Raw genomic sequence first — 12530 nt, forward strand, 5'->3', positions numbered from 1 at the left:
TGGGATAAACATTGATCCATCCTAAGATAAAATACAAAAAATAGTATAAGGGCAGACTAGATGGACCATGAGGTCTTTTTCTCCCATCAGTCTTCTATGTTTCTATGTAACAGCTCATGTGCCAGCAGATATGGTTCTGTGTGCCACTGGTGGTACCTGCGCCTTAGGTTCGCCATCACTGATCTATGACTTACTACTGTTTTGCTTGTATGTACACTGAGAGCTTATGAACCAGGGACAAATTCCTTGTACGTCCAATCACACTCAGCCGATAAAGAATTCTGTTCTGTTCTTGATGGCTAATTCTTCTTCCCTCCCAATTTTTTTTCTTTTCTGCTACCTACCAGACGTTGTTATGTCCAAAACCTCAACGTTTTATTATACAAATATTCCAGCCAAAAAAGGAAAAAAATGGGGTGGGGGGTGGGGAGAAAGAGAGTATCAGCTCACAGGAGGAGCCGGAATCATAACACAGAGACAACTCCCAGGAAAGAGCAGCAGCAGACAGCAAATCAAAACAAGATTGCTTGCGATTTTACAGCTGGCCAGAAATCAAGAGCAGAGAGAATCGAAAAGCAAGGTCAAGGCAATCTGCAGAATACCAGAGCAACTACCCAAAACCATGAGCTCCCCAAAATACCACAGGATGCAAGAGGACATGCCCATCTCCCAAAGCCCACCCTCTCACTTGGAAATTCACCCTGATCTTCCAAAAACTCCTCCTGAATCAACCCATTGTGTGGACAATGAGAAATCTCCTGTGGTGCCCACCAAAGATCTACCTATGGATGGCCCAGACAGGACGTCCTCTGAACACATTCCAGCCCTTCATCAGCCAAAGTCAATCGTCATGATACCTGTGGAACCAAGTGAAGAACCTGATTTTATGGGCTACTCTCTCTGTGCTACAACGTTCTGTTGCTTTTTCCTGGGTGCAGCTGCCTTTATATTCTCTAAGCTGGTAAGCCTATCAATGTATCTCTCTGTATTTGTTCTGGTGTGGTCTGCTACAAGTGAAATGGGCTCCATGTTAGCATAGAAGCAGTAATGGGCTGCTGCCCCCACCAGGGGGGGGACACAGAGTGGGGTTACTAAGTTTATGCACTATTTATTGAATAATTAATAGGTTTTTTATTGTCCTTCCTTCTCTAGTACAATAATAATGATAATGATAATGATAATGATAATGATAATGATAATGATAATGATAATGATAATGATGATAATAATGATAATAATGATAATAATGATAATAATGATAATAATGATAATAATGATAATAATGATAATAATGATAATAATGATAATAATAATAATTAATTTATTTGATTTGTATGCCGCCCCTCTCTGAGGACTCGGAGTGGCTCACAACAAACAGTACAACATACAAATCCAATATTTAAAACAATATTTAAAACCCTTATTAAAAAAACAATCATGCAATCCAAACAAATCAATCCAAACAATCATTTATTTATTTATTTATTTATTTATTTATTTATTTATTTATTATTTGGATTTGTATGCAATCATGCAATCTAAAGTGTGATCCTTAATTATTTTTAAAATAGGAAATAATTAAATAGTATGTTTTAACCCATAAAAGCTTTAATCATTTTAATCATTCGTTCATTCATTCATTCATTCATTCATTCATTCATTCATTCATTCATTCATTAGATTTGTATGCCGCCCCTCTCCGCAGACTTCTAGAACTGAACTTTTATAGCAATTAAAGAAAATTGAGCTACTTGCCTAACCTTGTGGTTTCACTACAAAACCTTCAAATGCTATGTGCTCCTGAACAAATAATGCTTTCTATCATTTGTCCTTTGTGTGGCCGTTCAAATAATGTGACTTAATTAACTGAAAAAGAGTCCAAGCACCTATTTGAAAACTTATTTTGGTCGGTAAGCCACTCCCATCCAGTCACATGACCTTTAAGCCACCCCTGGTCACATGATTGTCAAGCCGCTATATTCCAGTAATGGCAAACCTGTAGCATCTGGAGCCATATCTGACGGCATGCAAGGTGTTGTTCTATGTCAACTCCAGCGCATATGCACTCACTGGCCAGCTGATTTTTGGCCTTCTTTTTGGCCATTTTTGTTGTCCCCAGGGTTCAGGAAAGCCTCCTGAAACCCAAGGATGGCAAAAAACAGCCCAATGGGCCAACCGGAAGTACAAACTTCCACTTGGCTCGTTGTACCATTTTTCGCTGTCCCCAAACTTCAGGAGGGTTTCCTGAACCTTGGGGACAGCGAAAAATGGCTCAACGGGCCAACAAGAAGTTCGTTTCTGAACGTTCAGTGGGCCATTGGGCCGTTTTTGCCATCCCCGAGTTTCAAAAGGCTTGTGGATGGCAAAAAATGATCCAATGGGCCAACCGGAAGTCCAGAGGCTTCAGTGAGGCCAGTGCGTATGTGCGGGGGGCAACACAGTGGAGTTGTAATCATGCGTCGGGGGCACATTACATTTTCGGATTGTTCTGTCGGGCTCTCTGGTACACTCCTCCCAAAAATTCACAGGTACAAATTTCAGACACACACATGTTTGAAAATTCAAAACAATGTTCTTTATAATGAAAATTCACTTAAACTAAGCCCTCTTTTGGTATAGCAAAGAGCACTTGTCTCCAAACAAACTGGTAATTTATACAAATCCCTTATCAGTTCTGTGATACTTAGCTGAGGCAATTCACAGTCCTTCTTCTTTCACAAAGTGAAACACACTTTACTCTGGTTTACTTTCAAAGCGGGGAAAAATCAGCACACAAAAAGGTCAAAGTCAGTATGCATGCGTAGAGTGATGCATAGGAGACAACAACTGAAGGATTATTATAATAGAAAATGAGGCCACCTGTGGTTGGCTGGGGCTACTGTAATTAGTGCTACAGATAAAAGTGCAGCCTGGTGTTTTAGCCTCATGGCAGTTTATCTGATTCATTGTTTCGTCAAGATCATGGTTTTTGCTCTTCAGGATTGTGTGTGTGGACTCTCTGGACTTTAGAATTGGACTCAATTTCCCAGTTATTGGGTGAGCAATTGGACTGCATTTAACCTGTGCCTTGTGTGTACCAGAAAATCCCTTTGACATTTAAAAAGGGAGCTGTTTCTGTTTTTCTGTTTATAAAAACTTTTGAGTTTTCCTTTTATCGTGTGGTGTGTGTCTTCCTGGACTAATTACCCTGTAATTACGGGCGGTTGAGACACGCCGGCAGAACACAAGACATGCTGAAATAAAATGTCTACTAGAGCAGTGTTTCCCAACCTTGGCAACTTGAATATATCTGGACTTCAACTCCCAGAATTCCACAGCCAGCATTCGCTGGCTGGGGAATTCTGGGAGTTGAAGTCCAAATATATTCAAATTGCCAAGGTTGGGAAACACTGTACCAGAGTATAATATACTAATATCCTAACCAGATGTTTTGGTTGTATTTTTGGCCTCATTTCTCTCACTTTTTTCCAGACCCAAAGAGCCAATCGTGAAGGGAACATTATAGCTGCTCGGAGATATTCAAGGACGGTTATCGTCCTGTGTTTACTATCGTTTGTGAGTGGCCTTCTGTTCCTCATTGTTTACTTCATCTATAAGGCAAAATGACCACATGTTACATCCAGTCATTACGCAATGTCTGTTTCTATACAGCAACAGAGGAAGTCTCAGCCAGCTATTTGATCTATTGTATAAAGAGCCTGTATGCTTAATTTCTGTGAATTGCCAAGCATAGCATTTTAGGCAAGTAGAGAGACCTGTCTAGTGCTAAGTATGTACGGGCCCATTAAGATCCAATTAAAAAAACAACAACTATGTGTTGTGGTTAGCTCTGGCCCAGCTCCTGCCCCAAGGACTGTGGATGTGGGGGAGACATCCACATGCTGCAGGCCTGTTTTGCCCACGATGGAATCTGCTGATGAAGGCTCCTCTGACCAAGAAGACATGAGTGACAGGGAGGAGGTGAGTGTGGCAGACAGCTCAGAAGGAGATCAATTATCTAGCTCCTCCCTGGATTCAGAACAAGAGTTAATGATACAGCCACGCATGCGGAGAGCGATGCATAGGCAACAACAACTGAGAGATTATTATCAAAGAAAATGAGGCCACCTGTGGTTGGGTGGGGCTGTGGTAATTAGTGAGGCTGCTATAAATAGCAGCCTGTGGGTTTGGCCATTGTGGAGGATTATCTCATCGTTGTGTTTCATGACTGCTTTGCTGACTTTGATCTTTGTGTGCTGATTTTCCCCCGCTTTGAAACTAAACCAGAGCAAAGTGTGTTTCACTTTGTGAAAGAAGGACTGTGAATTGCCTCACAGCTGCAAGCTAAGTATCACAGAACTGATAAGGGACTTGTACAAATTACCAATTTGTTTGGAGACAAGTGCTCTTTGCTAAACAAAAAGAGTGCTCTGTTTATTTGCATTTTCGGTATAAAGAACATTGTTTTGAATTTTCAAACGTGTGTGTGTCTGAAATTGTATCTGTGCATTTTTGGGAGGATTCTACCAGAGAGCTCGACAGAACACTATGATGCAGCACTGAAATAATAACAGCCAGAATCTACGTAACAGCATTACAACTGAACACTAAATATGGCATAGTGAATGTTTGAAATAGGACTGTAAATTGCCTAAGTGTTGCTGGTGGTAATATTCCATGTTCTATTCTTTTAAAACAGGAATAGAAAACTTGGGTAGGGGCATCCTCTTTGAGGTGTGTCATTATTATTTTTTAATGGCAATAAAAGCCTAGGTGAGACGTTGGCATAACATACCCTTTCTATTACTTTTAGCAGCACCTCTGGTGTAAATAATTTGTTGTGGTTCAGGATATGCAGTCCAGACTAGTCCATTAGCAGGAGGCAAGTAGACTTCCTGAAGTGCGATTCCTTGAGCCCCAGACTTTTTCGTCATCATGTACTTTGACTGTTTTTCTCTCGGCAGAAATATCGGGGACATGCAACACTAGCTTTTGTCCAGGTTTTGCACATGTATCTCAACTCTTCAGAGATTTATGATAGAAAGAATAATTAGCAGGGGACTGTGTAGCAGCTAAAGTACAGTTCTAACGGAGCCTTGAGAACCAATTAATTGAGAAAGTTTGAAAGAATTGATAGATAAAATTTATGGATTGCATTAAGCCACTTTTTGTTTAACTGTGATATATTCAACAAGATCTTACCTGAATTCATGCATCATGCTAAGCTGTAAATCTTGATTTACACATCACAGGGGCCGCATAGCACAATATGCCAAACCCAAAGAAGCTACACAGTGCTTGATGTGATGTGTCCACCAATGGTGGACACCTAGGTTTTTATTGATGGTTGGTAAATCCACAGTAACTGAATTTAAACATGCCTGGGATAAACATATATCCATCCTAAGATAAAATACAGGAAATAGTATAAGGGCAGACTAGATGGACCATGAGGTCTTTTTCTGCCATCAATCTTCTATGTTTCTAACGAATAAATAGATCAACACATATACACACTCATATACATATCCTCCATCTCTCCCAGGGAGGGAGAGAGAGAAAGAAAGAAAGAAAGAAAGAAAGAAAGAAAGAAAGAAAGAAAGAAAGAAAGAAAGAAAGAAAGAAAGAAAGAAAAGAAATATTCCAGTTTGGGCAAAGATAAGGCATAAGAGTTCCAAAGTGGGTAAACTTGGCTCTTTATGGATAGGGTGGTATTTCAATGTTTGATATCACCTTAGAATTAATTTATCTCCATCTTTTGCAAGTCATCTGGAGAGCCTTTGTTAGTAATAAATGCATAATATAAATATTTGAATTTGACCAATAAATATGCTCAGATCAATTTCTTTTCATTTTTATTTTTTATGCATTTTACTTGAATTCTTTTGGACATCCCCTAGTCCGTCATTTTTCAACCTTGCCAACTTTCAACTCTCAGAATTCCCCAGTCAGCATGAAGTGATCATTGGTTGAGTTCAAATATTTATCTTTCCTATGCTGGCTGGGGAATTCTGAGAATTGAAGAAATAATGCCCTAAGCCTTAAGAAAGCCTATATGAAGCAACAGTGTGTGGTAGCAGCCAAGAAAGCCAATACAACCCTAAATTGCATTAACAGAGGGATTCAATCAAGATCATGTGAGGTACTACCACTCTATAAAGCCTTAGTAAGTCCACACCTAATATATTGCATCCAGCTGTGGTCAAGATGTTGAGACTCTAGAAAGAGTGCAGAGAAGAGCAACCAGGGTGATTAGGGGATTGGAGGCTAAAACGGATGAAGAACGGTTGCAGGAACTGGGCATGGCTGGTCTAGTGACGAGGTGGATCAGGGGAGACATGAACTACGGCGCCTAAAACACGATATAAGTATTGCCCACAAGATCATATGCCGCAACGTCCTACCGGTCAACAACTACTTCAGCTTCAACCAAAACAACACAAGAGCACGCAACAGATTCAAACTTAATATTAACCGCTCCAAACTTGACTGTAAAAAATATGACTTGAACAATCGAGTTGTCGAAGCGTGGAACTCATTACCGGACTCAATAATGTCAACCAGGTTGGATAACCATCTGTCTGAAGTAGCGTAGGATTTCCTGCCTAAGCAGGGGGTTAGACTAGAAGACCTCCAAAGTCCCTTCCAACTCTGTTGTTGTTTTTATTATTAAGCTTGACTGAATCTAGCAAATAGTGGAAAGGCATATGCTGTATATATAATTATTGGGAAGTGAGAATGAAGTAAAAGGTGTTATTAGAAATTTAATATGGACACACAAACATAGGGGTGTGTGTGTGTGTACCGTTTTGTATAAAGGAGAGTCATGTTGGTGTGCCTTCCACGTAGCACTGAAAACAGCAGTTTTCAGGGGCGCTGATACCACATGTAGTCCCTGGGGCTGTAAATTGTGCAATGAAGCTGTAGAAAAGCCACTTAATTAAATTAGATATTTGTTTGACTTCTTGATTGCCTACTGATTTCTTCCCCCAAAAAAGGTTTAAAGTTTCTCCAGCATTCAGGGGATTCATTGTAGAAAAATGCCTGACTCCTATGCACACAAACTTCAGGACACAATTTTTTTGGTAAGAAAGCAATCCAATGTTTTAATGTAATTATGTACCAAAGAACAAAGCCAGTAGCTTTTATATAACCATTATCTAAGTCTAGGTTTTCTGGCATTCCCCAAAAATACAAGTTCTCCACCCACCCACTGTCAACTTTCAGCAAAAGTACAGGAAAAAGTGAGCAAAATGTTAATAGCTTTAGTATCTGGTGTTTACATTTTAACGCTAAAGTACTGTACTCATTATAATAATTGTGACTCTTCTCTTTCTTCCTTAATAATAAAATGAGATTTATTCCTTGGTAGTCTGTTTTCTGTCTTGATTGTGGCTAATGAGATCCAAAACACACAAATAGAGGCTGCAATCTCTATAAACCATAAAGACTGTGGGCATCTATATGAGAAACGAGAGATCCAGAAAGCACAAAGTATCTGATCTGATATTATGAGAGAAAAACAAACCTTACAGAACATTTAAAACCTAAATATTCAGCACCAGAACCACTGCGAGAATGGATTCAGTTGAGCAATCAGGACAGACCGTATGTATTATGTCATGCTTTTACAATTGAATTTGAAGAGAAACATACAATTTTATTACTGCTGTAATCAAGTTACGAATCGTTGCTTCATTCTAGCAAGGTTGTTTATTTCAGAATTGTCTAACTAAAACAACCAAGGAGAACCCTCCAGAAAACCTATTGGGAGAGTATGATAATCTTTTTTTTTTTTTTTTGCTTTGTCCAAGATTTCCATTATTGTTATTATATTTATGTATTTGTCAAACATGTACAAGATAACAGGTATAATATAAACATGTTACACCAACACTCCGCAGTCTGCATTGGTTGCAGATCAATTTCCGGTCACAATTCAAAGTGTTGGTTATGACCTATGAAGCCCTTCATGGCATCGGACCAGAATATCTCCGAGACCGCCTTCTGCTGCACGAATCCCAGCAACCGATTAGGTCCCACAGAGTGGGCCTTCTCCGGGTCCCGTCGACTAAACAATGTGGGTTGGTGGGCCCCAGGGGAAGAGCCTTCTCTGTGGCGGCCCCGACTCTCTGGAACCAGCTCCCCCCAGAGATTAGAACTGCCCCTACCCTCCTTGCCTTTCGTAAACGCCTCAAAACCCACCTTTGTCATCAGGCATGGGGAAACTGAGATATCTCCACCGGGCCTATACAATTTATGTATGGTATGTTTGTATGTATGCCTACTTAATAATGGGGTTTTTAAATATTTTAAATTGTAAATTACTAGATTTGTCATGAACTGTTTTATTGTGTTGTGAGACGCCCCGAGTCTACGGAGAGGGGCGGCATACAAATCTAATAAATAAATAAATTAAAAAGAAAAAATTTTGAACATAGTAAATTGGTATGAAAATTTGAGACAGTAGAACAGGGACAGTAGGTACGCTGGTGCACTTACGCACGCCTCTCACATATCTCTTAGGAATGGGGTGAGGAACAGTGAAGGGTTGCAAAAATTTTTACTACCACACTGTGGGTGTGGCTTATTTTGTGGGTGTGGCTTGCTGGGCATGTGACCAGGTGGGAGTGGCTTGAGGATCATGTGACCGGGGGTGGCTTAAAGGTCATGTGATTGGCTTAAAGGTGGCCAACTTGATGTCACTCATGCCAAGGGTTAGGGTTAGGGTGCCTGGCCTGTCCTCACCTCAAAGAGATACAATTTCCCTATCTATTTACTATTACTGAACATCCAAAATATACTATTTAATTCTATGTATATATGCCATATGTGTACATACATATTACACACAGGCACACAAAAATATACATTATCTACTATATAAACTGTATGTGTATGTACACACACATATGAACGCACAATTATACACATTTGGCCTCAATTACTGTAATAGAAAAAACATACCCAGAGCCAAGAAAGAAAAAAAAAAGGAAGAGGAAATGGCAGAATTAGTTAAAAGCAATGTGAAGGGAGAATTTAGAGAAATAAAACAAGCAGTGATAGAAAGCGCCCAGGCGGTAATAGTCTTGGGTTGGAAGGATGCGACAAAATGCACAATGCAAAATTGGTACCGGTACAGGGTGTACCACATTCAATTTGAGATTATGGATAAAAGGATGAGTTTGGTTAACGAAACTGATTTGCGACAACTGATGGGACGATGGGACGGGGTAAAATGATATATGGCGAGTAGAATCCGAGACCAAGCTACAAGGAATAAATTGGAATCACTCTATAATATGTAAACAGATACAGTGGTACCTCGGTTCTCGAATGCCTTGGTTGTCGTACATTTCGGATACCGAACAAAATTTTCAGCAAAAATTTCCTTCGGTATCTGAACAAACATTCGGATACCGAACAGCCACAGAAAATTTTATTCATTATCCGAAATGTTACCCGCCGGGGGCAGCTGCAATCCCAGCAGCTTCAGGGCGCTAAGGAGCTCTATAAGTGCTCCAAGCTGCAGGAAGGGTGGGGGTGGCTGCAATCCCAGCAGCTTCGGGGGGCTCCTTTCCTCAGTGCTTCATCTTATTACCTGTAGGCAGCTGCAAAAACTTTCTCCTTCCCGGCGGCGGCAACAGCGGCGGCTTCCCTTCGAGTAGCAACAGCGCCGGGAACGTCACGTGATGAAGGGAAGCTGACGGAGCCATCTCAGCAGTTGTTGCCTCTCCAGCAGCTTCCCTTCATTACGTGACGATCCCGGTGCTGTTGCTACTTGAAGGGAAGCCGCTGCCATTGCCGCCACTGGGAAGGAGAAAGTTTTTGCAGCTGCCTACAAGTAATAAGACGAAGCACTGAGGAAAGGAGCCCCCCGAAGCTGCCGGGATTGCAGCCGCCCCCACCCTTCCTGCAGCTTGGAGCACTTATAGAGCTCCTCAGCCCCCTGAAGCTCCCGGGATTGCAGCCGCCCCCTGCGGTAACATTTATCCCATAGGAAATAAAGAAAATAGATTTAATTGGTTCCCAGCGAGTCAACAGGGGCTGGGAACCAATTAAATCCATTTCCATTATTTCCTATGGGATAAATTAATTCGGTACTCGACCAAATCGGTTCTCGACCACACTTCTGGAACGAATTATGGTCGAGAACTGAGGTACCACTGTACCTTGCTCTTGAGTTAAAACGGTATACAAGAAACGCCCCCGATTTGGTGGTGGGGTGTGAATGCTGTCTGGTGGTGGGCACTAATCACAAAGCACCTGTTTTATGTTGTGTGTGTGTTTATATCTTTTAAAAAACCAATAAAAATATTAAATAAAAGAAAAAAAGAAGAAAGAAAAAAAATTCAAAAGAAAGAGAAAAAAAATTCAATAATTTTCTACTGGTTCTGACCATACCTGTAGGAGCCCATCACTTGTGAGACAATCTATGGTAGACAGTCTAAGATTAAAGTTTTGGGGGTTTGGGAATGTAATAATAGAGTCAGGTTGTGCATTCCAGACATTGACCATTCTGTTGTTGAAGTCATATTTCATCTTTCATCAAGTTGAGTAAGGGTGGGTGGGTGCAGAAGACAACCTCCTTTGTAAATGCATTGGGAAGAGCAATTATTCGACTAAAATGATGACGATGGAATTTTGTGGATTTCAACAAGGGCTCCCTACTCCATAATTCAAGCTCTAATATACATGAATTGTCTTAATATTTTTCTAAGGAGAATGTGTAGCACTACAGAAAAGGGAAAGAAAAAGAAAGCATGATAAGGAATGGCGTTTTCAGAAAAGTCAGACATGCTAGTTAATAAGTCTGGTGTCTATTCTTCAGAAATGATTCCTGGAAATATTGCCCAACTACTAAATTCAAGGACAGTTAGACTTTAATGGCATTTAAAGTGAAATTGACCATAGCAGGACATACAATATAAAAAAAAATAGCAATGACAGATTAAAAAAAAAGCTAGAGCTGATAGACTTGGTTAGTATATTTATTTAGTTGGGATATTTATATAACCACTTATCTCAAAAAAAAAAGTGACTCTGGGCAGTGTATAAACATAACAATGAAAAGTCTGCCTGCATAGGGCAGCCTAGAAGTCTAATAAATTAAAACAGCCTGAAAATGGCAAAAAAGGGCAAAAAACCAACTGGTTTTGGGGGCATTTTCAGATTGTTTTTTGAGCCATTTTGAAACCTGAAAACAACCCAAAGATTACACAAAAACAGCCCCAAAAATGGTCTAAAAATGCCCCCCAAAGGGCCAAAATGGCAGGCTTGCGGGTGCTGGCCACTGGTTTTCAGGTTTCCAATGTGCAAAGACCAGCTCACTGGTACATATGTGCATGCTGGAAACCCAAAGACTAACAATCCTGGGTCTAGAAAGCTTAGAACTACGGCGCTTAAAATACGATTTAAGTATTGCCCACAAGATCATACGCTGCAACGTCCTACCGGTCAATGACTACTTCAGCTTCAACCGCAACAACACAAGAGCACACAACAGATTCAAACTTAATATTAACCGCTCCAAACTTGACTGTAAAAAATATGACTTTAACAATCGAGTTGTCGAAGCATGGAACTCATTACCGGACTCAATAGTGTCAACCCCTAACCCCCAACATTTCTCCCTTAGACTCTGCACGATTGGGCTCTCCGGGTTCCTAAGAGGTCAGTAAGGGGGCATACATAAGTGCACTAGTGTGCCTTTCGTCCCCTGTCCAATTGTCTTTCCTTTATCTCATAAATCATATATATTTTCTTCCTTTCATATATCTTCTCCTCTATTTTTACATATTATCTTTATATATATTACTTCATGTCTATTCTCTTCCATATGTATTTTGTATTGGACAAATGAATAAATAAATAAATGAATAAATAAGCAGAATGGGATGGAACGCAGTTCCACTGGCAGAAATAAAGCTATGTGCCCAGCTCCAGCTGACTATCCCCCCTCCCATCCTTCTCCACTTCCTCGGAAAGCGGTAGAGTTACTAGCACTGGCAGGAGTTGCAGAGGGTCCATTTCCTTCTCCCTCTTTTCTCAACAGCTGATCGGCACCTAGCTACCCAGCTTGAGGCAGGGGGACAACTCAGGAAGGAGAGCGCGGGAAACGCGAAGCAAATTATCACCCCCAGAGAGCGACACTGGGGAGGTGGTAAGTCGAGGACTTAACAGTTCACTTGAACGATGATGATCATTCAAGCCACTCCCACCTGGTCACATGGCTGGCAAGCCACTCCTACCCAGTCACATGACCATCAAGCCACACCCACAAAATAAGCCACACCCACAGTGTGGCAGTAAAAAATTTGGCTGCCCGTTACTGTGCGCACAGTATATTTAGCTTGACAAAGAGAAGGATTCGGAGTGATGTTGTAGCTGTCTTCCAATACTTGAAGAGTGTTCTGTCGGGCTCTCTGGTAGACTCCTCCCTAAAATTCACAGGTACAAATTTCAGACACACACATGTTTGAAAATTCAAAACAATGTTTTTTATAATGAAAATTCACTTAATCTAAGCCCTCTTTTTGTATAGCAAAGAG

This window comes from Erythrolamprus reginae, chromosome 11 (assembly GCF_031021105.1).
Source record: "Erythrolamprus reginae isolate rEryReg1 chromosome 11, rEryReg1.hap1, whole genome shotgun sequence".
Lineage (NCBI taxonomy): Eukaryota > Metazoa > Chordata > Lepidosauria > Squamata > Dipsadidae > Erythrolamprus > Erythrolamprus reginae.